Source organism: Triticum aestivum, chromosome 5A, assembly GCF_018294505.1.
Source record: "Triticum aestivum cultivar Chinese Spring chromosome 5A, IWGSC CS RefSeq v2.1, whole genome shotgun sequence".
NCBI classification, from domain to species: domain Eukaryota; kingdom Viridiplantae; phylum Streptophyta; class Magnoliopsida; order Poales; family Poaceae; genus Triticum; species Triticum aestivum.
The window spans coordinates 281,581,130-281,608,289 of NC_057806.1; positions in this window are offsets into that span (position 1 = coordinate 281,581,130).

Sequence of the window (27,160 nt, forward strand, 5' to 3'; positions counted from 1 at the left end):
AACACTAGATTACTCCAGGTGCCCAAACAACCACTGGGTGCTCCAGGGTGCCTCAACCAATCCACCCAGATGTGTATTAAAGTAGCCATCTTAAGTTTAACCATTAATAAATGATAATTCTCAAAGCTGTCATGGATCACTCAAACCAAACCATGTCTACGAGCATAGCATAGTAGTAATAGCGTAAGGTAGAAGTAACTCTCGGGGTTTGCAATAAAGACAATATGTTCCTACCTCATCAACTATTTCCCAATACCCACCTGTTATCAAGTCCTACTCATGCAATGTTTGAGGGTTGAAACTAATGCATAAAACTGGGTAATAAAGGGGTATGATCAAAGTGTTACTTGCCTTGCTGACGATCTGAAAACCCTAGTGACTCGTAGTAGCACGCTTCGCACTCCGGAAACTCTATCATGAACAAACAATGGCATACATAAGCACTCAAGCATAAGATGAAAGGGTAAAACTCAAGAGAAAAGATCCAAATTGAAAGTTCAACTGAATAGCTTCGATTTGCAAAAAGAATCAATCGAATCGGAGCTACGAAACTCAAACTACGATCAAAAGAAGTTCAAATTCAAATCTACTTGAAACCAAAATTTAAATTGTCGAAATCATGTTCAAGTTGATTATCTGGAAAGAGGGGAATAAGATGAAGATTTTGGCATTGGTTTCACTGGATTTGGACAAACGAGCAAAAGGTAGCGAGGGTTTGAAAATTAGAGACTAATATGTGATAAAAGTATTCACGGATAGGTCCCTAGCCGCAAATAGAAATAAAAAGAAAAACCTAACGGACGAACTCGCTAACAGAAACTAACGAATGAAAATCATTCGCTACCGCGGATTAATGGACAAACATCCACTAATTAGAACCGATCAGAATAAGCCGAGAAAAAAACCCTAACCCTAAAATAAACCGAAAGAAAACCAAGGAAACCGAAAAACTCGATCAGTCTTTTACCGGTTAATGATGGCGACAGGGTCAACGGCGGAATCCGGCGGCTCCGGCGGTCGGCGGGGCTCCGGCGGCAAGGCGATGCGGTGGCGCGGTGGTGGTGCGGCGCGGCGGCGGCACGAGCGGCGGCTTGCGGCGATGGTGCGGCGGTTGAGGAGAGAGGGGGGGCTCCGGTTTTAAAGAGGCCAGGGGGCTGCCTTGGAGGTGGGGGCGGCGGCGACGGGAGTCCGGCTCGGACTCCCCGAGCGGCGGCGGCGCACGGGACTCCTCCCGCGAGGAGGAAGGTGGCGGGGCGAGGTGGGCCAGCCTGGCTCGGCTGGGCCTTCGGCCCAGTCGGGCGACGAAACTTTTTTAAAATAAATTTCACCAGAAAAAAATCCTAAAAAATATAAAAGAAATTCTAAAAATACCGTATACAATTTTCACTGTCTGAATCTAATATTTAGAACAAAGTGAACATTTTTCTGGCCTAAAAATGTAATTTTCAAAAAAAATACATATTTTTCTAATTCAAATAAATTTGCAAAAAAATGTAAATAAAATATAAATTTGATTTTAAAATTTCTTCTCCAATATTTCTCTCTTATTGAAGAAGTCATTTTATCTTCTCTCTTTTATCTTTGGAAATAATTGAAGAGAAAAAAAATATTAAAACCAAATTGATCCTCTTTTCAAATTTGAAAATAAATTCAAATAGGAAAATTTGTGAAACCTTCAACTCTCTCCTTGGGTCCTTGAGTTGCTTAAGATTTCTAGGATCACAACCAAAATTGCAAATAAAATATGATATGCATATGATGACCTATGTATAACATCCAAATTGAAAATTGGGATGTTACAAACCTACCCTCCTTAAGATGAATCTCTTCCTCGAGATTCGGGTTGGCTAGAAAATAGGTGTGGGTGGTCTTTCCGTAGGTCTTCTTCTCGCTCCTAGGTGGCTTCATCCTCAGTATGGTGGCTCCACTGAACTTTACAAAACTTGATAACCTTGCTGCGTGTAACTCGGCTGGCAAACTCTAGTATCTTTATGGGTTTCTCCTCGTAGGTTAAATCACTCTCCAACTGAATTGCTTCCAAGGGCACTATATCTCTTAGAGGAATATCAGCCATCTCCGCATGTCACTTCTTCAACTGGGAAATATGAAACACATCGTGACCTCTTGATAATCCTTCGGGTAATCCCAACTTGTAGGCCACCTCTCCCATACATTCCAGAACTCGGTACGGTCCTACAAATCTCGGGGCTAATTTACCCTTAACTCCAAATCGTTTAACTCCTCGGAGTGGTGATACACGAAGATATGCTCTGTCTCCAATCTCATAGACTACCTCCTTGCGTTTAGTAACTCTTCTACCTGGACTGAGCTACCTTCAGTCTATCATGGATCAACTTAACCTTCTCTTCAGACTCCTTAATCAAATCTGGTCCAAACAACTGACGGTCTCCAACTTCATCCCACATCAACGGTGTCCTGCACCTTCTTCCATACAAAGCTTAAAAAGGGGCCATCTTCAAACTAGCCTGGTAACTGTTGTTGTATGAGAACTCCGCGTAAGTCAAATTATCATCCCAACTAGATCCATAATATAGCGCACAAGCTCTCAACATGTCCTCCAGAATCTGATTTACTCTCTCGGTCTGTCCATCTGTCTGCGGATGAAAGGCTGTACTAAACTCTAGCCTGGTACCCAAGGTCTGGTGCAGCTGATTCCAAAACTTCGAGGTAAACTGGGTTCCTCTATCTGATACGATGGTCTTCGGAACTCCATGTAGACATACGATCCTGGTCATATATATCTTGGCCAACTTCGCTTTTTGTATACGTGGTTTTTACGGGGATAAAGTGAGCTACTTTGGTCAAGCGGTCAACTACTACCGAGATCGAGTCATATCCCGATCGTATCCTGGGTAATCCGGTGATAAAGTCCATGCCAAGTTTCTCCCACTTCCATTCCGGTATTGGCATAGACTGAAGTAATCCTGCTGGCTTTTGATGCTCTTCCTTCACTCTCTGACATACATCACATACTACTACATACTCGGCAATATCCTTCTTCATACCTGTCCACCAGAAACGTTCCTTCAAATCCAAATACATCTTTGTGTTTCTGGGGTGAATCGATTATGGTGAGTCATGAGCTTCCTGAAGTATTAACTTCCCGATCTCCGCATTATCGGGCACATATACACGATCCTCAAACCATAAAGTTTCGTGCTCATCCTCATGAAAACCCTTGGCTTTTCCTTTGCTCATCTTCTCCTTTATCTCAGCAACTTCCTTATCATCCTTCTGAGCTTCTCGGATCTTTCCCAATAATGTAGACGGAACCTCCATTGTTGCAACGAAACCTCTTGGAACTATCTCCAAACGAAGCTCCTTGAGATCCTCGACTAACTCCTGCGGTAATCCTCGCTTACAAGGGTATTGACATAACTCTTACGGCTCAAAGTGTTGGCTACGACATTGGCCCTTCCTGGATGATAATGCAACTTCATATCATAATCCTTTATGAGCTCCAACCATCTCCTTTGCCTAAGATTTAACTCCTTCTGCGTGAAGATATACTTCAAACTCTTGTGATCCGTGTACACATCACAACAGTTTCCAATAAGAAAATGTCTTCAGGTCTTGAGCGCATGAACTATGGCTGCTAACTCCAAATCATGTGTGGCATAATTCAACTCGTGAGGTCGAAGCTGCCATGAGGGATATGAAACAACTCTTCCATCATGCATAAGTACACCTCCGAGTCCTAGGCGAGAGGCATCACAATACACTTGGAAATCCTTGCGTATATCCGGAAGAATCAGCACTGGGGCTGTAACCAAACGTTTCTTCAACTCTTGAAAACTGGCCTCACATTCCTCGATCCATTTGCACTTGGTATCCTTCTTCAACAACTCCATCATGGGTTTCGCAATCTTGGAAAAATTCTCAATGAACCTCCTATAATATCCTACGAGTCCCAGAAAACTGCGGATCTCTCCAACTGCGGTGGGTGCCAACCAGTCAGTGACAGACTGAACCTTGGTAGGATCTACTGCTATACCTTCTCCTGATATAACATGTCCAAGAAATCCAACTTCCTTCAACCAAAACTCACACTTGCTAAACTTGGCATACAGCTGATGTTCCCTGAGCTTCTCGAGAACTAAGCGCAAGTGTTCCTTGTGTTCCTCTTCATTCTTCGAGTACACCGAAATATCATCAATGAACACCACAACAAACTTATCCAAAAACTCAATGAACACCTTGTTCATCATACTCATAAAATATGCAGGGGCATTAGTCAATCCAAAAGACATGACCATGTACTCATATAGCCCGTACCTTGTGGTAAAAGTTGTCTTAGGTATATCCTGTTCTCGGATCTTCAACTGGTGGTATCCTAATCGAAGATCGATCTTGGAGAATACTTTAGCTCCCTGCAGCTGGTCAAACAGATCATTGATCATCGGTAGTGGCTATTTGTTCTTGATCGTCACTTCATTCAATGCATGATAATCCACAACCATTCTCAAAGATCCATCCTTCTTCTCAACTAAGAGCACTGGGGCTCCTCACAGTGATGAACTTGGTCGGATATAACCTTTATCCAGTAACTCCTTGATATGCTTCTTAATTTCCTCCAGATCATTTGTGAGCATCCGATACAGTCTTTTCGATATTAGTCCGATGCCTAGCAACAACTCTATCAAAAACTCTATGTCTCGATCTGGCGGCATGTCTGGTAATTCCTCTAGAAATACATCCGGAATACTTCACAACAGGCACTTCTTCCTGAACAACTCCTGAGAGGGAATTCACTTGGGTCCTCCTTGGCGCATGCCTAGACACATATTTGATCCTTTTTCCCTTTGGGGTGGTGAGTAGAACTGACTTACTAGCACAATCGATATTTCCTCCATACATCGATAGCCAATCCATGCCTAGTATCACATCCAATCCTTGTGACTCCAAAACTATTAGGTCTGAGGGGAAAACATGCCTACCTATGGTCAATGGCATCTGAAAACATCCTCTGCTTGCCATATACTCCGCTCGAGGTGAGCTTAGTAACATAAGTGTCTTAAGAACTTTGGTGGGCAACTTATACTTATCCACAAATCCCCTCGATATGCATGAATGTGATGCACCAGTATCAAAAAGAACGGTAGCAGTAAATGACTTAATCAAAAACTTACCTATAACTGCATCTGGCTGTTCTTCAACTTCATCCACGTCAACGTGGTTCACCTGTCCTCTGGTGAAAGGGTTGGGCTTCTTCCCAGAACTTCCATTGCCATTTCCATTCTTTGCTTCAGGACACTCGGTGGTGTAGTGTCTAGTCTTCCCGCACTTGAAACAGGTAATGTGACTTAGATCCTTCCTGGCGGGTGTTGCTGGGTTGGAATGGTTCTGACCGTTGTTTCCTCCATTCCCATTTCCATTCTTAGGGCCATTGTGGTTATGTGAACTCCCTCCATTGTGGGTGTGGCCTCCATGGTTATGATGGGTATGTCCTCCTGAGTTCGGGGTAAATCGAGGCTTCTGCTGAGCTCCAGAATTGTACTTCCCCTGTCCATACTTCCTTTTGCGGCTCTCTATCTGCTGCTGCTTGCCTTCAATCATGAGGGCCCTGTCTACCAACTCCTGGTAGTTAGTGAATGTTGCCACCATCAACTACATACTTAGCTCATCATTCAGCCCTTCCATAAACTTCTCCTGCTTCACGGCATCTATGGCCACATCATCTGGGGCATAGCGAGCTAACTTACTAAACTCATCCACGTACTGTCCCACAGTATGATTTCCCTGAAGTAAGTTGCAAAACTCATGCTTCTTCATACTCATAGCTCCGGTTGAGACATGGGTTGTGCGGAAAGCTTGCTGAAACTGATCCCATGTGACATTGGCTATGGGAAAAGTGGCTATGTAATTCTCCCACCATGAGGCTGCGGGTCCATCCAATTGATGTGCAGCAAAGCGCACCTTCTCGGCATCTCTACAACCGGCGGTGGTCAGCTCCCTTCCAATCCTGCGGAGCTAGTCATCAGCAACAATCGGCTCGGTGCTACTGGAAAACATCGGCGGATTCAACCTCAGAAAACGGGCTAAGTTGTCCACTGGAGGTGGTGGCGGTGGGTTGTTGTTGTTGTTGCCTTGGTTCTGGACTAGTAGCTGCATCAAGGCATTCTGTTGTTGGATCAACTTAGTGAGATCCGGTGGCAAGACAAATTCAGGGTCACATCTCGGAGGCATCCGATAGGTTTAGAGGGGTGAGAATAGAATAGGTGAGGTCTAGAGGGAAATCACTACCCATATGCACATGAGACAAACATATTCATTCACACCACTCAATTCAAAGAAGGACATACAATCGATCTAATCTACTGTTACGAAATACTCAGACTACTACTATATACATGGGGAAATACTACTGATAATATGGTGGTCAACTAGAAATTTTGATCGGAGGAAGACTCCATGATATCTCCTCCAGCTTTGTCCTCATAATCATCATCACTGTCGAGGTCGGAGTCGGTGTCGTCAATGATGATGTAGTCCTCAGGGTGGTTGTCCTCTCCAGGTGCGGGATCTCCCATGAATATTCCTAGCTTCTTCTTCAGGTCTTCATCCTTCTACAGTAGTTCTGCAATTTCCTCTTCATATCCATCGCGTGTAGACTTGAGTTCCTCTTCTAGCTCCATGTTCCGGGTCATCACCTTCTTCATGTCCATCATACTTGCACACATCTGGTTCTCCTGATGACGAATGTGTTGGTTGAATTCCTGGATGTAGGCTGCAATGGACTTGTCCCTCCTAGTGCAAATAATCTCCCATTGCTCATCTCGGCATCCACATATCTGGTAGATGGTGTCCTTAAGATCCTTGTGGTAAACTTCGTCGATGCGTCCCATGGCGATGTGAGCTGCCATGCTCTTTCCTAGACTCCAGGTTGGTCCATCAAAAGAAAACTCTATGGGCTCAGTAACTGGTGTGAATGTCCTTCCTGGAACATGTACCCGAATTGTCCAGCGCTCTTCTTCAGGTAGAGTGGCGGTGTAGGTCCCCGTGAAGCTTGGTATTCCGATGCTCAGGTACTTAGTGGCCTCCTTCAAGTGCCGTCCAAAAGGGGTGTCTTCATCTGGTTGAGCAAACTTGTTCCTTGGGTCCGCCATCTATAGAGTAGAAAGTGGAGAAGAGTCAAAAATGAGTAGAGAAGAGTGTCCTATGGCCCATCTTAGTGGTCGCGTCCTACAGTCAGCGTGTGCTCTGATAACATCTTGTAGTGATCCGACCTCAGGCGGTCAAATCTTTATGCATAAGTGTCATCCCAGGATCGGTAATGCCGACACACACAGTACTCGAGGATTTATAATAGAGTTCAATCACACACTTATTACATCGAATGTCTCAAAAGAGAACTTATTACAAAAATATGGCTGAAGGCCATCTTACTAAGATAACAGTGGAAGCTTCGAAGGTAAATGAGTCCATCAACTCCAACGGCATAGCTGAGTGCACGACAATGACCTAGCGCACCTTACTCTTCGTCTAAAAACTCTGCAACATAATACGTTGCAGCCTGTGTAGGTCAGCACATGGAATATGCTGGCAAGATAACACTATAGAGCAATGAACAAGTAACAGCTATAACTATATGCATATATGGCTGGTGGGGGCTCTATGGTTATCATTTGCATAAAGCTAGTTTTTTTTACTACAACAAATGAATATATTTTATTTGACTACAAAGTTTGTTGAAAGTATTGAGAAAGTTCCTCCAACTCAATCCCAAAATAATAATTATCAACCCAACAAATTAATTAAGTAAAGTGATGAGACCAACATAATAATTCAAGTACCAGATACTCAAGACGTCCATAACTAGGGACACGGCTAACCATGATTAGTTTGTACACTCTACAGAGGTTTGCGCACTTTTCCCCACAATACTCGATATCCTCCGTTGAATTTATCTCACTACATGGTGTTTGAGAAACGGATGACTGAGACACAGTCTTTCTAAAGAAGTCCCCTCAACCGACAGATAGGCCGGTACACCTACTTTCCCCTACATCTGCTAGCCCATCATGGAAAGGATTCCCACAACTTACTTAACTATGCCAGAGCCCATAATGGCTTGTGGCTGCACACGGAAGTTTCTAGCATGAATAATCTTATGATCCCTCTGAGCTTGGATGGCAAACCATAGGATGATCACGCGGGTACTCCGGGATATCCCAGGACAACACTGGATTACTCCGGGTGCCCAGACACCCACTGAGTGCTCCAGCATGCCTCAACCAACTCGCCCAGATGTGTATTAAAGTAGCCACCTTAAGTTTAACCATTAATAAATGATAACTCTCACAGCTGTCATGGATCACTCAAACCAAACCACGTCTAGGAGCATAGCATAGTAGTAATAGCGTAACGTAGAAGTAACTCCCAGGATTTGCAATAAAGACAATAGGTTCCTACCTCATCAACTACTTCCCAATACCCATATGTTATCAAGTCCTACTCATGCAATGTTTGAGGGTTGGAACTAATGCATAAAACTGGGTAATAAAGGGGTGTGATCAAAGTGTTACTTGCCTTGCTGACGATCTGAAAACCCTAGTGACTCATAGTAGCACGCTTCACACTCTGGAAACTCTATCATGGACAAACAATAGCATAAATAAGCACTCAAGCATAGGATGTAAGGGTAAAACTCAAGAGAAAAGATCCAAACTGAAAGTTCAACTGTATAGCTTCGATTTGCAAAAAGAATCAATCCAATCGGAGCTACAAAGCTCAAACTACTATCAAAAGAAGTTCAAATTGAAATCTGCTTGAAACCAAATTTTAAATTGTCAAAATCATGTTCAAGTTGATTATCTGGAAAGAGGGGAACAATATGAAGATTTTGGCGTTCATTTCACTAGATTTGGACAAACGAGCAAAAAGTAGCGAGGGTTTGAAAATCAGGGACTAATCTATGATAAAAGTATTCGCGGGTAGGTCCCAGGCCGAAAATAAAAAGAAAAAGAAAAATCTAACGAACGGACATTCGCTAACAGAAACTAACGAACGAAAATCGTTCGCTACTGCGGATTAACGGACGAATGTCCGCTAATTAGAACCAATCGGAATAAATGGAGAAAAAAACCCTAACCCTAAAATAAACCGAAAGAAAACCGAGGAAATTGAAAAAACCGATCGGTCTTTTACCCGTTAACGATGGCGACGGGGTCAACAGCGGCGGCGGAATTCGGAGGCTCCGGCGGTCGGCAGGGCTCTGGCGGCAAGGCGATGCGGCGGCGACGCAGTGGTGGTGCGGCACGGCGGCGCGGTGGTTTAGGAGAGAGGGGTGCGGCTCCAGTTTTAAAGAGGCCGGGGGGCTGCCTTGGAGGAGGGGCGACGATGACGGGAGTCCGGCTCGGACTCCCCGAGCGGCGGCGGCACGTGGGACTCATCCCGCGAGGAGGAAGGCGGCGGGGCGAGGTGGGCCGGCCTGGCTCGGCTAGGCCTTCGGCCTAGTCGGGCGACGAAACTTTTTTTTAAATAAATTTTGCCAGCAAAAAATCCAAAAAAATATAAAACAAATTCTAAAAATACCATAAACAATTTTCATAGTCTAAATCTAATATTTATAACAAAGTGAACATTTTTCTAACCTAAGAAATGCAATTTTCAAAAAAATGCATATTTTTCTAATTCAAATAAATTAGCAAATAAAATATAAATTTGATTTTATAAATTTTTCTCCAATATTTCTCTCTTATTGAAGAAGTCATTTTATCTTCTCTCTTTTATCTTTGGAAATAATTGGAGAGAAAAATTATTAAAACCAAATTGATCCTCTTTTCAAATTTGAAAATAAATTCAAAAAGGAAAATTTGTGAAACCTTGAACTCTCTCCTTAGGTCTTTGAGTTGCTTAAGATTTCTAGGATCACAACCAAAATTGCAGATAAAATATGATATGCATATGATAACCTATGTATAACATCCAAATTGAAAATTGGGATGTTACACAACAGTACTTAAAGTGGTGATTTGCTTTATTATACTAACGGGTCTTACGAAGGTTTTGTTATGTTTTGTGTGATTGAAGTTTTAAGTTTTGGGTGAGATCACGATGGATGAACGAATAAGGAGTGAAAAGAGCCTAAGCTTGGGGATGCCCGTGGCACCCCAAGGTAATATTCAAGGATAACCAAGCAACTAAGCTTGGGGATGCCCCGGAAGGCATCCCCTCTTTCCTCTGACAACCATCGGTAATTTTACTTGGAGCTATATTTTTATTCATCAAACACCATGAGTTTTGCTTGGAGCATCTTGTATTATATGAGTCTTTGCTTGTTTTGCTCTTTAGTTTGTCACAATCATCATTGCTGGACACACCTATTTGAGAGACCCATTATGCTATGATTTGTTAGAATTTCTCCATGTGCTTCACTTAGATTCTTTGAGTTATGGAATTGCTCTAGTGCTTCACTTATATCTTTTTGAGCACGGTGGTGCTTTAATTTTTGAAGAAATACTCTCATGCTTCACTAAGATTAATTTGAGAGTTAGTGAATTATTGAGGAATTTCTCTCATGCTTCACTTATATTATTTTGAGAGACAAAAAAATTTATGCTCATGTTTTTCACTTAAATTTGCTTGAGCTTATGAAAAGCAATTGCAATATATGAAATTAGTCCCCAAGTGATAGATGTTCAGGAGGGATATAATAAAAACTTTCATGAAGATCATTGGACAAAATAAACTTGATTCTTTGTCATAGTTTTGAGATATGATGATAGTAATATATGAGTCTTGTTGGTGAGTAATTATGCTTTAGTAAGAATATTGGTATTAAGGTTTGTGATTCCCTATGTAAGCACGAAAGTCAATAGTTATACAATGACATTACATCCTACTTGTGATGCATTATTCGGTATTAGTTATTCTTAATGCTCGTTTATGAGAACTTTCGTTTCTTGGTTGGTTGCTTCTCAATCTATTTGCTAGGCTCCATTTGTACTAAGTGGGAATACTACTTGTGCGTCCAAAATCCTTAAACCCAGTATTGTCATATGAGTCCACCATACCTACCTATATGTGGTACTTTCGTGCCGTTCTAAGTAAATTTGTATGTGCCAACTCTAATTTTCAAAATGAATTTCCTTTTTGTGTGCCCATAACGCTCATGAAGCGGCAGGGGGTGGCCAATATTTTTCCATACTAGATGTGTTATTCTCAAGACGAGTGTTTATTCATTTGTTATTGCACGAGCGTGTGGCGGTAATAGGGATGCCCAGTCCCGAAATGAAAAAGAAATTTACTTTATGTTGTCAAATAATAAATTTCTTGGAAAGTGTTGGTATGGAAGGCACCCGTGGATACGGCTAGCCATGGATTGTGAAAAAATGGGGAAAAAGGAATAAATTTTATTTTAAGTTTGGGAACCGCCTATGATGTGTATAGCATGGAAAGTATTGAGAACTACTCAGTCGTTTTCATTGGCGGGAAAAACATACCTCTCAAAATATGTTACCTCTCAATTTAAGCTTTGAGCTTTGGCACCTCTACAAATCTCTGCTTCCCTCTGCGAAGGGCTTATCTATTTACTTTTACGCAATTTTTATTTTTATTTGAGTCTCCATATTCTCTTATAAACACCAATTACGGAGCAATATGATCATACCTGTGCATTGGATGTAGCTAATATTCGAGTGTGTTTCGTGAATGGATCAATGATTGAGCATGATGGGCTAGGGATAACTTTCTCTAGTGTTGATATTTTGAAAGACATGGTTGCTTGTTGATATGCATGACTATTGAAGTCTTCATGTCAATTATAGACTATTTCTTTGAACCATCTAAAAGTCCAAATGTCCATGCTACAAAAGAAAATAATATGTGATGAACATGTTAGGCAGCATTCCACATCAAAAATTCTGTTTTTATCATTTACCTATTCGAGGACGAGCAGGAATTAAGCTTGGGGATGCTGATACGTCTCCAACATATCTATGATTTTTGATTGTTCCATGTTGTTATATTATCATTTTTGGATGTTTTACATTCATTTTATAACAACTTTGTATCATTTTTTTGGGACTAACCTATTGACATAGTGTCTAGTGCCAATTGTTGTGTTTTTTTGTTTTTTACTTCACGGAATATCAGTACCAAACAAAGTCCAAATGCCACGCAACTTTTTGGAGATTTTTTGGACCATAAGACAACTTGGGAGCCAAGGAAGCACTAGAGGAGAGGCCCCTGGCGCGCCCTGATGAGGGGTGGGGCCCATAAAGGTCTCCTCCACCGCCTCTCAGCTCTATAAATTCTCAGATATTTCAGAAACCCTAGGGGAGCAATCTAAACACAATTCCAGCCGCCGCAATTTCCAGAACCACGAGATCCAATCTAGATCCCTATTCCGGCACTCTACCCGAGGGGAACACGATCACGGAGGGGGTTCATCATCCACATTGGTGCTCCTCCGATGCAGGGCCGGTCCTGAGATTTCAGGGGCCCGGGGCGGAGCTAGGAGCTGGGGCCTCTTAATACAAACGTAAAAATAATAATCAATGCCTAGTGTCGTGTTTTGACATCAAATACCTGTGTAAATATCTCTTAAATTTAGCTGGTTGGTTTTAGGATGTAAATATACAAGTGTATAGCTACAACCCACAACAAGAAACCAAAATATATCTTCGCCCCTTCAATTTGAACTCTGAATCATGTCAAACTTACCAAATCAAGCAGGAAATTATCTACAACTTTCATGCATGTTCAAAATTGGTTCTTCATAGAAATAGATTAGTTCTTGCAAACATAAATTTACAAAAATCTGATCATTCATTTTTGTTAGAAATTAAAATCAGAAAATTCTGGTCCAACAACATTGTTTGATGATATCTGAATAAATATTAATCCAAATTGAGCAAATTCGGTTTTATTGGACAACTGTCAACAATCATTACAAGTCTATAATGTTGGTGTCATCTCAAAATTATATACGATTAGTGCTAGTTTTTAAAACACTAATCATGTTCGATGATTCAGATATCGAAAACAATTCTGAATATCGACTCCAATCAACAAACTATTTTTGTAAACAATCCAAACTTAGGAACTAGAGAATAGATTCACAAAAAAAATAGAACAAGTACATATAGAAAAGAGGTTAACCTTGATCTGTAGAGCGTCGATTCGAATTACTCTAGCCGGTTGTAGATAATTGATCAATTCCAATCAATCCAGCCAGCTCATTCATTGTACGCTATTGTTGGTCTATTCCTGGCGGTCGCTTGTGTCTGGCTCTGGCGGGAAGGCCCCGACGATACCCATGTTCGTGAGTGCATCGAGCGCCCGACACCGTAGCAAAGTGGCGGCGCGTCTCTGACTCCAATCTTGCGATCGGAAATTAGGGAAGAAAAGGGAGTATAGGGACGCAGAAAACATACATGACACAACTGGGATCGGCCTGGGCGATCACGATTGGAGAAGGCTGCATCTGCATGTCCCCCGTGATTAAGTTGTCTCCTTGGGCCGTGGCCTATAGGCTGTTGCATACCCCCTGCGGGGGCCCCTGGATTTGGGGGCCCCGGGGCGGCCGCCCCTGCTGCCCCCTCTCAGGGCCGGCCCTGCTCCAATGATGCGTGAGTAGTTCACCATAGACCTATGGGTCCGTAGGCAGCAGCTAGATGGCTTCTTCTCTCTTTTTGATTCTCAATACAATGTTCTCCTCGATGTTCTTGGAGATTTATTTGATGTAATGACTTTTTACGGTGTGTTTGTTGGGATCCGATGAAGCGCGAGTTTATGACGAGATCTATCTATGAATATTATTTGAGTTTCTTTGATCTCTTGTATGCATGATTGTTATAGCCTCATATTTCTTCTCCGAAACTTGGTTTGGTTTGGCCAACTAGATTGATTTTTCTTGCAATGAGAAGAGGTGCTTTGTCATGGGTTCGATCTTGCGGTGTCCTCATCCAGTGATAGAAGGGGTAGCGAGGCACGCATGTATTGTTGCTATGAAGGATAAAAAGATGGGGTATATTCATACATGAATAGATCTTTTCTACATCATGTTATCGTTCTTATTGCATTACTATGTTTTTCCATGAACTTAATACACTAGATGCATGTTGGATAGCGCTCGACGTGTGAAGTAATAGTAGTAGATGCAGAATCGTTTCGGTCTACTAATCTTGGACATGATGCCTATACATGATCATTGCCTTGGATATCATCATAATTATTTGCTCTTCTATCAATTTCCCAACAGTAATTTGTTTACCCACCGTATACTATTTTCTCAAGAGAAGCCACCAGTGTAATCTACGGCCCTCGGGTCTATCTTTTATCATATTGATTTCAGATCTAATATTTGAAAAACCAAAAAATACCTTACAGTACTTTTTTTACTTATTTTATTTTGTGTTCTTGCTAGATCTATTTATCCAATCTCATACCATTTAATCTATCTTTTTACCATGAAGGGATTGACAACCCCTTTTACGTGTCGGGTTGCATGTATTTGTTCTTTGTGTGCAGGTACCATTTACATAGTGTTGCTTGGTTCTCCTACTGGATTGAGAACATTTGTTTCATAACTGACGGAAATATCTGTCGTAGCTGTGTTGCATCATACCTTCCTCTTTGGGGAAATACGGACGCAGATTTAAGCCACGTCACACACCAACATTTACCATAAGTAGGTGGATTGATTGTCATGTGAACACCACTTTCCTTTGTTTGTAGATTCTCGATTTACAATCAAATTTATATTGTAAAATGGAATTTAGTACTAAAAAAAGATTGACAAGGTCGAATAAAAATATATTCACAAGTTCCCCCGTTATAATCCATAAATGTACTCCATTCAACATGTAGATGCTCCTCCTTTGGTAATCCATAAATGTACTCCATTTTTCTATCTTCAGATTTGATATGCACCCAAAGAGATGAACTACATAAGTTCATCCCTATATTTCCCTCCCATGACAACCAATAAATGTACTATATTTAATCCATAAAATGTTCCTCCATTTACATCATTAATGTACTCAATTTTCCATTGTTCAGGTCCCATGTGTGCATCCAAAGACATGACCCTACACAAGTTTTTCTCGACGAAAACACTAGGGCCCACTACATTGTTAGTGGGTTTATAGTGTAGGAAGAAAAACATCGGGACCAAAACAAAGCCCGAGGGCACGTGATACTTGGTTGTAATTTAATTTATGGGTAATTAGTTGTAGCAATTCAAGTGAATGCATTGCGCTTATTCTAAGGGCATGAACAACATGCACCCTTTCCCTCATGCCTAGGCAGCAAGGGCAAAGTTCTCCCCTCCAAGCTCTCCATCGGCCAGTCCGTGAATTCACCTCCCCTCCGCCGGTCGCTCCGGTGGCTGGTGGTAGGGAGGGGAATCCCGGTGCCTCGGTCCGGACAAGTAATTTAGGTTATGGTTTTCTAGTTCTTCTAGGGGCGACGCTTGGATGGATGGAGACGCTTCATCTTCGAGTTGGTCTTCCGGACTTCGATCCTGCTCGAATTCATCCATGAATACGAAGTCAACGAAGCTCCGCCGTAATTTCTTGTCGTCTCCTCAGGGCGGTGAGGTTAAGGTTTCTCGTCGTACGTGCACGACGGTGAGATATGATTTCAGACACTTCAGATCGATTCAAGGATATAACGGCGACAACTGCGGCTCCGGGGCGCTGGTCCTTAGGAGTATGTGCACGAAGACTTAGCGGTTGTCATCGACAAGGCCAGGTCGGCTTCGATATGTGAGTGGCGACAGCGGCGCATAGGCAACTCATTCTAGCGGCGGTAGTGGTCTTTAGGTAGTCCATGGTCCTCAATGTAATTTTTATTATGTTTAGGGTGCTTCGTACTTTCGATGAACTATTAAAACCATTAAGCTACGCATGAAGGGCGGCCAACCAGCTATGCCACGTGATGCAAGCTGGTTGGCCGTGGTTAGAAATCTTTTGGAAAACTGTTTTGATGAAAGTGTGGATTATTTTTTAAATGTATATTTTTTATATGGAGGTGATGGCCTCTAGTATTTTTAAATGAAGATTTATGCAAAGTGGCACTTGCTGGTAGGCTGCAGTCGTAATTTGTTTTTTACCTTTTTCTAGGTGAAGGTGGGGATTTTTTTCTGGATGTTTTTTTAGACCGAGACGAGGACTCTGTATTTTTTAATTAAAAATATGCGCACAACTTTCTCTTAGACGGCGCCACAGGGTGGCGCTTCAACCACTGCTTATTATAGATCCGCGTCTTTTCAGGAAAAAAGTGCATGCACTGCTTGTATGTGCTTTACCATAATTGGATGCTGGATCCATTGGCATTATTGGTATAAAACCAATAACTATTTATACAAAAAAGGGCACTGCAATATCGTATTTGTTTTCTTTGCCGAGTGACATTCATTCCTTTATTTTCCTTGGTTGTTCAATCTGTCAACACTTTCACATATTAAAACGAGGCCCCTCGTATGCGGAAAAAGGAAACTCTATAGCAACTGGGAAAGAAAGGAAAAGCGCAAGCGGATGAAATATTTAACGAGAAAATCTTTATTTGCATGACAATATAGTGGAGACGGTTATGTGCGTTTGCAGCAAGCTTCTTCTCTACTCGCCCCTTTTGCAGCGAAGGCCCTACGCGTGTTCGCCCCAGCTATATTTTGCTCATGTCTTTTCCTCCCCTCCCCCCAATCAAATGGATGGACAGAAACTCCTTTTGCATCCTCCGGTTCTTTGATTGGATTTTTAGAGCTCGCCAACAAAGTATAATGGCCTTGGCACTTAGCTCTCAGCCTCTATATGTTTTCCGTAGCCAAAAAAATGTTGCTAGTGTTATATCTTTTGGCGAGACTACGCCCTATGGGCGTTCCATCTCCGAGTGACGATGAACCAACAAAATGTAGTGGCTGTTTGCCAACAAAAAGTGTAGTGGCGAGTTAAATTTAGCAAAAGGAGATATTTTGATTAATGGCGCGCGTACGCGCCGCATGCAATTCCGCTTATAGGCCATGATTTTTCTTTATCAAAATAATACCATGAATGGAGTCCATTAATGCAGCAACAAAGATGAGCGCGAGAGGTCCAGGCAGGATAGATACGACAAGCAGGAAAGGGATAAAAACCTTCCAACTACCAGGCGGAGCCAACCTCACCTCATGGCCCCCCCTCTAGCATACTACACGTAGCTCCAAACTGGCATAGCGCCGCGCCGCGCCGCCCGTATCGTTTGAAGTCATGGGTCCTCCTCCGCAAACTAACAGGCAACAGGCCACCGTTCGAAACTTGCGCGTGCAATTTCTTTAACACACTACAGACGCAATCGCTCATATATATATATATATATATATATGTAGTTATTCATATGAATGTATACACGCACTTCTATAGACTGGGGATATCACTGTTTTTCTAATTATTCAACTACAAATTGGTTTACACTTGTACATGCAATTGATACTGATTCACACACTATACATTGCAGGCAGCATTCCAAATAATCTTTTGGAGTGGTTTCACAGAGACTTTGATACAAGTATCAGAATTGCACTGTGTACTGTACCTTTTTTTACGAATGAGAATTGTATTGTACTTCATTAATTGGCTAATGGCTGCAAATAACATAGTACCTGTTATTTTCCGAAAAGAAAAGGAGCATGATTATTAGTAGCTCCAAAAATTAGAAACTTCAAAATTTTAGTTAAGATTCAGATACCAGTAGGTGAGCCGTGCGAATCAGTCTATGGTTGAGTTGGTTAGATGGACAGTGGTATCCCAACCCATCAGGGTTCAAATCCTGGTGCTCGCATTATTCCTGAATTTATTTCAAGATTTCCGGCTATGCGCTTTCAGTGGGAGGAGATGTTCCCGTCGACGACGAGGCGCCTACGGTGACTTCGTAAATCTCAAGATGATATGCCGGCTCAGTCTCTCGAAGGTGCTCATAGGGATAGGATGTGCGTGTGTGCGTTCATAGGGATGAGTGTATGCGCGTGTATATGAGCGCTTGTATCTGTACTGATGCTTAAAAAAAACCAGTAGGTGAGCCGCGGACGCCAAAAAAAAATACAGCCTAGCGGAGGACAGCAAAATCCCAACATTGCGAATCCGGAGAGAATTAGTTGACGGATCTGCAGCAGCGGCATGGCACAACAGCCTCCTTTTTGTTTTGTCCGCGTGATATTCTTCAGCAAAGTTGTGGGTGTAAACGGGTGGACAGATCGATTGGCCGTTTTTTATAAGTGGAGTGCGTCGATTCTTTGGATATGGATATGAAAAGCGGCCTCCCATCGTAGACTCTACCACGCTAGCCATATCATACGCGCTCCGCATTTTGGATACGGTTTTGATCCGGACTTGGACAATCGTACAACTTTCGATCACCATTCCTTTGGAAGATCTATCTATTGGGCCCTTCATGCTAGAGAAGTCTCTCATAATTAGCTTCTGCTTGCTAGGACATGAAACTACTTCAAAAATACAAGCTATAGGAGGACACGAAGGCCATCATTCAGCGGTCATTGGTACGCCGATACTCAAACAGCGTCCAAACGTTTGGACCCACACCGTCCGGACTTGTTTTGTCATTTGCCAATTGCCATCCAACACGGTCCACTGTCCATCAACATGCCGATTCAGACATGTTTTTTTCTCAAACCGGAAACAAAGCGGAAGTGTGACTTTGCGGGCGTTCGGACTGCTGCCATGTCCGTGTCGGACAACCATGGCCTACCCGAGCCACTCTTCCCGCCCGATGCTGGTCAGTGCCGTTACAGAGCGCCATTGCCACATTCACGCTGGCCGAGAGCGGACGCGACTTCTCATTGAAGCCGACATTGAAATGATACCCGTCCATCCGCCTGCCCACATTAAACACACGCGGTTACTTAGGAACCGTGAGCTGGCGCCACCCATCCGTCCGTCTGCCGCTCGTCATTAAACACGTCATCGGTTGCCCTGCCATCACCCCGATATATAAAACGGCAAGCCCGGCCATAGCCGCAACCGCCATCCTCCACTCCCTTCCTCCTCTCTGCCACCATGCCCACCATGGCCTCCTCGAGGTCCAAAGTCATATGGGACAGCCTATCATCCGAGAAGAAAAAGGAGATCGCCGCCATTGCAGTCGGCTGCCAGGCCGCCAGGCAGATGGAGGCCGCCTCTGCGGACGTCCAATGGAGGACGCGACCGAGGACGAGCTGGAGCCGGTCTCCTCGCCGGTGCATGCCAGCATCACCATCGGTGAGGCCCATGCCCACTACATGTGCTAGAGGAGCGGGAGGCCAAGTTCCGGCAGGCGCAGAGCGGCCAGGCCTACTACCTCTGCCTCCTAGAGAGGACCAGCATGATGACCCACAAGTATAGGGGATCAATCGTAGTCCTTTCAATAAGTAAGAGCGTCGAACCTAACGAGAAGCAGAAGGCAATGACAAGTGATTTTCAGCAAGGTATTCTCTGCAAGTACTGGAAGTAACGGTAACAGATAGTTTTGTAGCAAGGTAATTCATATCAAGTAGCAAGTAGCAATAGTAATAAAGGTGCAATAAGGTGGCCCAATATTTTTATAGCAAAGGACAAGCCAAAAAGTTCTCTTATAGTAAGCAAAGCATTCTCGAGGACACATGGGAATTGTCGTCTAGTCATCTTCATCATGTTTAGTTGATTTGCGTTCACTACTCTGATAATTTGATATGTGGATCGACCGGTGCTAGCGTGCTATTATTACTTGAACAAGCAACCCTCTTATGATTACCCCCTCTCGAAAATATCCGCAACTATGAAAGAAGAATTAAAATAAATCAAATCGTAGCATGAAACATATGGATCCAAATCGGACCCTATGGAATAACGCATAAACTAGGGTTTAAACTTCTGTCACTCTGCACACACCATTTATTTATTGCTCCCCAGTGCCTTTCCTTAGACCCAAATATGGTGAAGTGTCATATAGTCGATGTTCACATGACACCACTAAGGGAAGAACAACATACATATCATCAAACTATTGAATGAATACAAAATTCACATGATTACTAGACTTCTCCCATGTCCTCAAATATAAAATTAACTACTCACAAATCATATTAATGTTCAAGATCAGAGGTTTATTGAATGTTCTTAAGGATCTGAATATAATCTTTCACCAAATAAACCTATTAGCATCAACTGCAAGACGTAATCAACACTAATAGCAGCCCACAGGTACTAATATAAGGTTTTGGGATAAAGATTGAATACAAGAGATGAACTAGAGTTTGAGATTAGATAGTGTTGGTGGAGATGTTGGTGAAGATTCGTCCTCCCACGATGAGAGGATCGTTGATGATGTCGATGGCTTCAATTTCCCCCTCCCGGAGGGAAGTATCCCCAGCGGAATTGCTCTGCGCGGAGAGCAAAAGTGCTCCTGCCCAGGTTCTGCCTTGAGACAATGGAGCTTCGTCCCGAAAGTCTTCTTCTAATTTTTTTTCTAGGGCAAATAACATCATATAGGAGAAGGAGGGCCCAGGAGGCCTGCTGGTGGGGTCATGAGCTCAAATGGTGCACCTCGGGGGGCACCACCTGAGCTCGAGACTCTTTGGTGGGTCCCCCTCCTGGTAATTATTCCGCCATTTTTTATTAATTCCAAAACAATTCTCCGTAAATTTTCAGGCCATTTGAAGCTCTGGAGAATATCTCTCTCTGATGTAGCTTTTTCGGGTCAAGAATTCCAGCCGCTGACAATCTCTGTCTTCATGTGAAATTTGCAAAATAAGAGAGAAAATGCATTATGATTGCTTCATAAAGTGAAATAATGACAAAAACATTATAAATAGTAGTAGAGAAATTGAAAGTGCTAGTGATCGACTAGAGGGGGGGTGAATAGGCGATTTTTATGAAAGTCTTCAAAACATGGAAGTTTCGAATAAAACGATAGAAATAAACCTATTTCCATGGAGCGGAAGGTAGACTACACTAGGCAAACCATAGTCAAGTATTCAATGAAGTGAAAGCACAATGACTAATAGCAGCTAGGCAGTAAGGATCAGGTAGGAAGATATTGTGAAGCCAATCAGAACAAGCAGTCACTCAGTGAAGACAAAAGATAATGCAATCATACAATGACTTCACAAGGACCAACAGTAAGTAAAGGGAAGGGAAGGATGAAACCAGTGACTCGTTGAAGGTAATGATTTGTTGGACCAGTTCCAACTGTTGTGACAGTTGTACGTCTGGTTAGGGCGGCTAGGTATTTAAATCTGAGGACACACAGTCCCGGACACCCAGTCCTAAACACGCAGCTCAGGACACCCAGTCCTCACCGTATTCCCCTTGAGCTAAGATCACACAGACCTCGCCCAATCACTCTGGTAAGTCTTCAAGGTAGACTTCCAAACCTTCACAGACTTCGTTCACCGGTGATCCACAATGACTCTTGGATGCTCAGAACGCGACGCCTAATCGGCTGGAGGATTCAAAGTCCTCAAGTGTAATAAGTCTTCAGATCACACAGACATGAAGACTTAAGTGATGTCTAACACTCTTTGGCTCTGGGTGTTTAGGGCTTTATCCTCGCAAGGAATTCTCTCTCAAAGGCTTCGAGGTGGGTTGCTCTCAAACGACAAAAGCCGTACTCTAACTCTGAGCAGCCAACCGTTTATGGTTGTAGGGGGTGGGCTATTTATAGCCACTAGGCAACCCGACCTGATTTGTCCGAAATGACCCTGGGTCACTAAGGAATTGACACGTGTTCCAACGGTCAGATTTCAAACGCACACGGCAACTTTACTTGGGCTACAAGCAAGGCTGACTTATCCAACTCTGGACAAGATTTGCTCTCACAGTCTTCACTCGAAGACATAGGATTTTGGTTAAGCATCACTTCAGTCATTCTGACTGGTTCTCTTGGACCCCACTTAATAGTACGGTGGTTCCTATGACTCAACAAAGAAAAACACAGAACAACAAAACTGCTAAGTCTTTGCGCTCCATAGTCTTCACGCGATGTCTTCTCTTGTCATAGTCTTCAATGTGAATGTCTTCACATACCACCTTTGACTTCAATGTCTTCATACATTTTTAGGGGTCATCTCTGGTAGGAAAATCGAATCAATGAGGGACTTCTACCTGTGTTATCCTGCAATTCTCACAAACACATTAGTCCCTCAACTAGGTTTATCGTCAATACTCCAAAACCAACTACGGGTGGCACTAGATGCACTTACATTCTCCCCCTTTTTGGTGATTGATGACAAACTAGTTGAAGTTTTCAACGGGGAATATAATATGTGAAATTGTAAAGGATAGGGAATTGTCTTCATAAGTTGCAAGGGCTGCCCCTGAAGATGTGCATATAAATAATTTGCTTTTGGAATGCAAATGCACATGGCAGGTTGTACTTGTGGAGATCCTCTTCAACTTATGATGACAATTCATCATGCATGAAAAGTATGTGAAGATAATGATATGCATAATCAAAAATGGACGTCTGCAAAATGATCTAAGTGTGGAATTTATTGTCGCACATGCGGAATTTATCATCGCATCATAGAATTGCAAATAAGTAGCAGACGGCCATCGAGTTTAAGTGTTACAACTCAAAGAACCAAATGTATCAAAACGAGAGTTTCAAACACTAGGCAAAACATAAAGCAACCGCCCATATAGACCCGTTTGAAGACTATCAAACTCATATGCTTCTCCCCCTTTTGTCAGTAAGGACCAAAAAGGTTTGAAGACATAGAGCATCTACTCGTTCCCATGAGGAGTAGGTGAAGGACAAAGGTCGTCGGTGTTGTTCGGCGGTGCAGATGAACTTGGGGCAGTGTCGATGCGTGCAGAAGTAGGGGGCGGTGAAGTGGCATCGTCTTCGTCCTCGATCACTCTGGCATTCACAGTTGCCGCGGAGGAAGAGAACTCAGAGTCTTCAAGTGATAGAGTTCGTCGCAGCACAGTCCTTCTTGGAGGTGTGGAGTCAAACTTGAAAAGTTTAGAGAAGCCATCCTCTTGAAGATCATCTTCAGAACACATAAGCGTCAGCCCTTTCCATGTACGCCGATAGGTTTCATGGGAAACAAAGGCATTCTTGGTGGCAAGATTGCGAATGCGGTTGACATCCACCAAGAGGCTTTGCATTTGGCGCTTCAGCCAGTCATGATGCCTATCCTGTTTTTGATGAAGGGCAACCAGAAGCTCTCGGTCATTGAGAACACGAGATCGCTTCTTGGGCCGTTGGGCAATGGTGCTTTCAGTGGCTTCAGTGAGGGCACGATGAGGTGCACGTGTAGTACCAGCCAGAGGATAAACACGAGTGACTGCTTCAACTCCTTCAATGTTTTGAGAGAAGCTTTGATGCTCAGCATTTTGAAGACTAAGAGGCTCCTTGGCAGGCTCTGGATAGATGGCTTCAAAGGACATATCAACGTCAGGTAGAAAGATCCGATGATTGCGAGCAGAGGGCTGATATGAGACAGCTGAGTGTAGTTTGATCAGCCGCATTATCCATGGAGCGTAAAACTTCAAGCCAAAAAGATCAGATCCTGATGCAGCAAGTTGGCGGATGAAGAAGTCTTGTGCATTGAAGCATTTGCCGTGAAGAATATAAAAGACCAAAGTCTTCATTGCACCTTCCAGCTTTGCATGTGGAGAATGTCCTTTGATGGGCCAGAGAGTTCGCCTGATAATGTGATAGATAGTGTGTGGCAGATACTCAAGGTCTTCAACAAAGAGCTCCTTAGGATATGCAGCATCAGGAGGCAAAGGCTTCATCATGCTAAGCATCTAACTCATGTTTGGTTCAGGCTTCTGAAAGATGCTCTCCATAGCTGCATTGTGAAGCTGACAACCAGGTTCATAAAGATCTCCAGGAGTGGGCAGACCAGTGAGCTCAATGATATCAAAGGCTTTGGCTCCGTGATGAACATTGCCGGTCATCCACTCGAGGACCCAAGTGTAAGTGCATCTAGTGCCACCCCTAGTTGGTTTTGGAGTATTGATGACAAACCTAGTTGAGGGACTAATGTGTTTGTGAGAATTGCAGGATAACACAGGTAGAAGTCCCTCATTGATTCGATTTTCCTACCAGAGATGACCCCTAAAAATGTATGAAGACATTGAAGTCAAAGGTGGTATATGAAGATATTCACATTGAAGATTATGACAAGAGAAGACACCACATAAAGCCTATGGAGCTCGAAGACTTAGATCTTTCGTAGTTCTCTTTCTTCTGTGTTGAGTCATAGGAACCACCGTACTGTTAAGTGGGGTCCAAGAGAACCAGTTAGAATGACTGAAGTGATGCTTAAACAAAACCTATGTCTTTGAGTGAAGACTTTGAGAGCGAATCTTGTCAAGAGTCGGGCAAGTCAGCTTTGCTTGAAGCCCAAGTAAAGTTGCCGTGTGAGTTTGAAATCTGACCGTTGGAACACGTGTCAGTTCCTTAGTGACCCAGGGTCATTTCGGACAAATCAGGTCAGGTTGCCAAGTGGCTATAAATAGCCCACCCCCTACAACCATAAACGGTTGGCTGCTCAGATTCAGAGTACGGCTTTTGTCGTTTGAGAGCAACCCACCTCGATGCCTTTGAGAGAGAATTCCTTGCGAGGATAAAGCCTAACCACCCAGAGCCAAAGAGAATTATGCATCACTTAAGTCTTCTTGTCTGTGTGATTTGAAGACTTATTACACTTGAGGATTGTGTATCCTCCAGCCGGTTAGGCGTCGCGTTCTGAGCATCCAAGAGACATTGTGGATTGCCGGTGAACGAAGTCTGTGAAGGTTTGGGAGTCTACCTTGAAGACTTACCAGAGTGATTGGGCGAGGTCTGTGTGACCTAGCTCAAGGGGAATACGGTGAGGACTAGGTGTCCTGAGCTGCGTGTTCAGGACTGGGTGTCCGGGACTGTGTGTCCTAAGGTTTAAATACCTAGCCTCCCTAACCAGACGTACAGTTGTCACAGCAACTGGAATTGGTCCAACAAATCATTGTCTTCAGCGAGTCACTGGTTTCATCTCCCCTTCCCTTTACTCACTGTTAATCCTTGTGAAGTCATTGTATGTTCGTACTATCTTTTGTCTTCACTGAGTGACTGCGTGTTCTGTGTGGCTTCACAATATCTTCCTACCTGATCCTTACTACATTGCTGCTATTAGTCATTGTGCTTTCACTCTATTGAATACTTGACTATGGCTTGCCTAGTGTAATCTACCTTCCGCTGCAGGGTAATAGGTTTATTTCTATCGTTTGTCTTCATAACTTCCACGTTTTGAAGACTTTCATAAAAATCGCCTATTCACCCCCCCTCTAGTCGATATAACGCACTTTCAATTGGTATCAGAGCAAGGTGCTTCCTTGTTCTGTGTGATTCGGTTTAACCACCTGGAGTTTTAGCTATGTCGACTGCAGGGATAATTAAAGTCTCCGCTGCGTGCCCCGTCTTCGATGGAACTGAATATCCCTGCTGGAAGAATAAGATGCGCATGCATCTTGAAGCCATTGATGTCGACCTATGGTATGTCGTTAAGAACGGCGTTCCCAAGGCTGGAGAAGGTGTCACTGCTGCTGATGTCAAGAAGTTCGTTCAACTAGACTCTACTTCCAAGAATATCATTTGTGGTTATCTGACCAAAGGACAGTATGGCCGTGTGAGTGTTTTGGAAACATCTAAGCTGGTCTGGGACTGGCTCTCCAAGGTCAATGAAGCCGTCTCAACCCAGAGAGATCAGAGAATCAGTGTCCTTCGCAACCTCTTCAACCGCTTCAAGCGAAATGACAATGATAATGCCCAGCTCACATTTGACCGACTCACTGACATCACAAATGAGCTTCAAGCCCTCGGCGCTATTAACATCACCAAACATGAAGTCGTCAAGACACTACTGAGATCACTTGATAGTTCGTTTGACACCCTAGCCCTGATGATTCAAGAACGTCCTGATTTCAAGACACTCGATCCGCCTGACATACTTGAGAGGCTCAACACACATGAGTTTCAGCTTTCTAAGAAAAGAGATATCTACGGTCCAAACTATGGGCGAACTCGTGCCTTGAAGGCAAAAACTGTCTCCTCATCTGAAGAAGAATCTGATAGCAGTTCGGATGATCCTGAAGACATTGGAAGGGAACTTGCTATGCTTGTGGAGAAGTTCCAGAAATTCACCAAGAAGAAAAGTTTCAGAAAGTCTTCCCGATCAAGCTCAAGGAATGATGAAGTTTCTGCTCACGACTACAAGAAGAAAACATGTCACAAGTGCAAGAAACCTGGCCACTTCATCTCTGAGTGTCCGCAGTGGGACAATAAGAACAAAAAAAAGAAGAAGAGCAAGGAATATGACTCTGACGACAAGAAGAAGAAGAAATACTCAAAGTCTTCTTCGAAGTCTTCGTCAAATTCTTCATCACACAAGAAGAGCTCATCTAGCAAGGCACGTGCGTTTGTTGGTAAGGAAATGGATTCAGAGGAGGAATCCGCTTCTGAGGAGGCGGAGGTGGAGTCTGAGGAGGAGTCCAATTCAGGCGTCGCAAGTCTGGCTATAGCATACGTTGCCAAGTCCATCTTCAACACTGAAGACAATGACTTCATCACCAACACCGATGCAAATGAGAAGGACTACTCTGCTCCTACCTACTGCTTCATGGCACGCGGTGCCAAGGTAAACACACGCACTACCCACTATCAAACATCTAGTGACGATGACTCTGATTGTGGTTCAAGACCAAGCTACAAAACACTTGCTAAAATTGCAACTGAACAACAGAAAGCCATGGAACATATTCAAAAACTGTTAGACAAAAGCGATGATCTGTTGGGTGCTGAAATGACTCGATCTGAGTCCTTAATTGAAGACATAAAAATCTTCACGTTAAGTATGAGGAACTTGAAAGTCGTCATGAAACGCTCTCAACAACTCATGAAAAGCTCTCCTATGATTATCTTCAAAGGAAGCAAGATCTTGAAAAATTGAGAGCGGCTCATGAAGATCTTCAAAAGGAAAACGAGTCACTTCGCGCCGAACAGATCAGTTCCGCTCAGGAAGGATTTGAACCACCATGTCTTAAATGCATTGAGCGTGATAATGCTACTTCTGTTGCTGAATGTTCTACTGCTACTACTGTTGCAATATCTTCAACTGTTGATGTGGTAACTAACCCCTCTGCTGAGGATACCACTGCTATTGCTAATGAGAATGCTAGGTTGAAGACATTGCTTG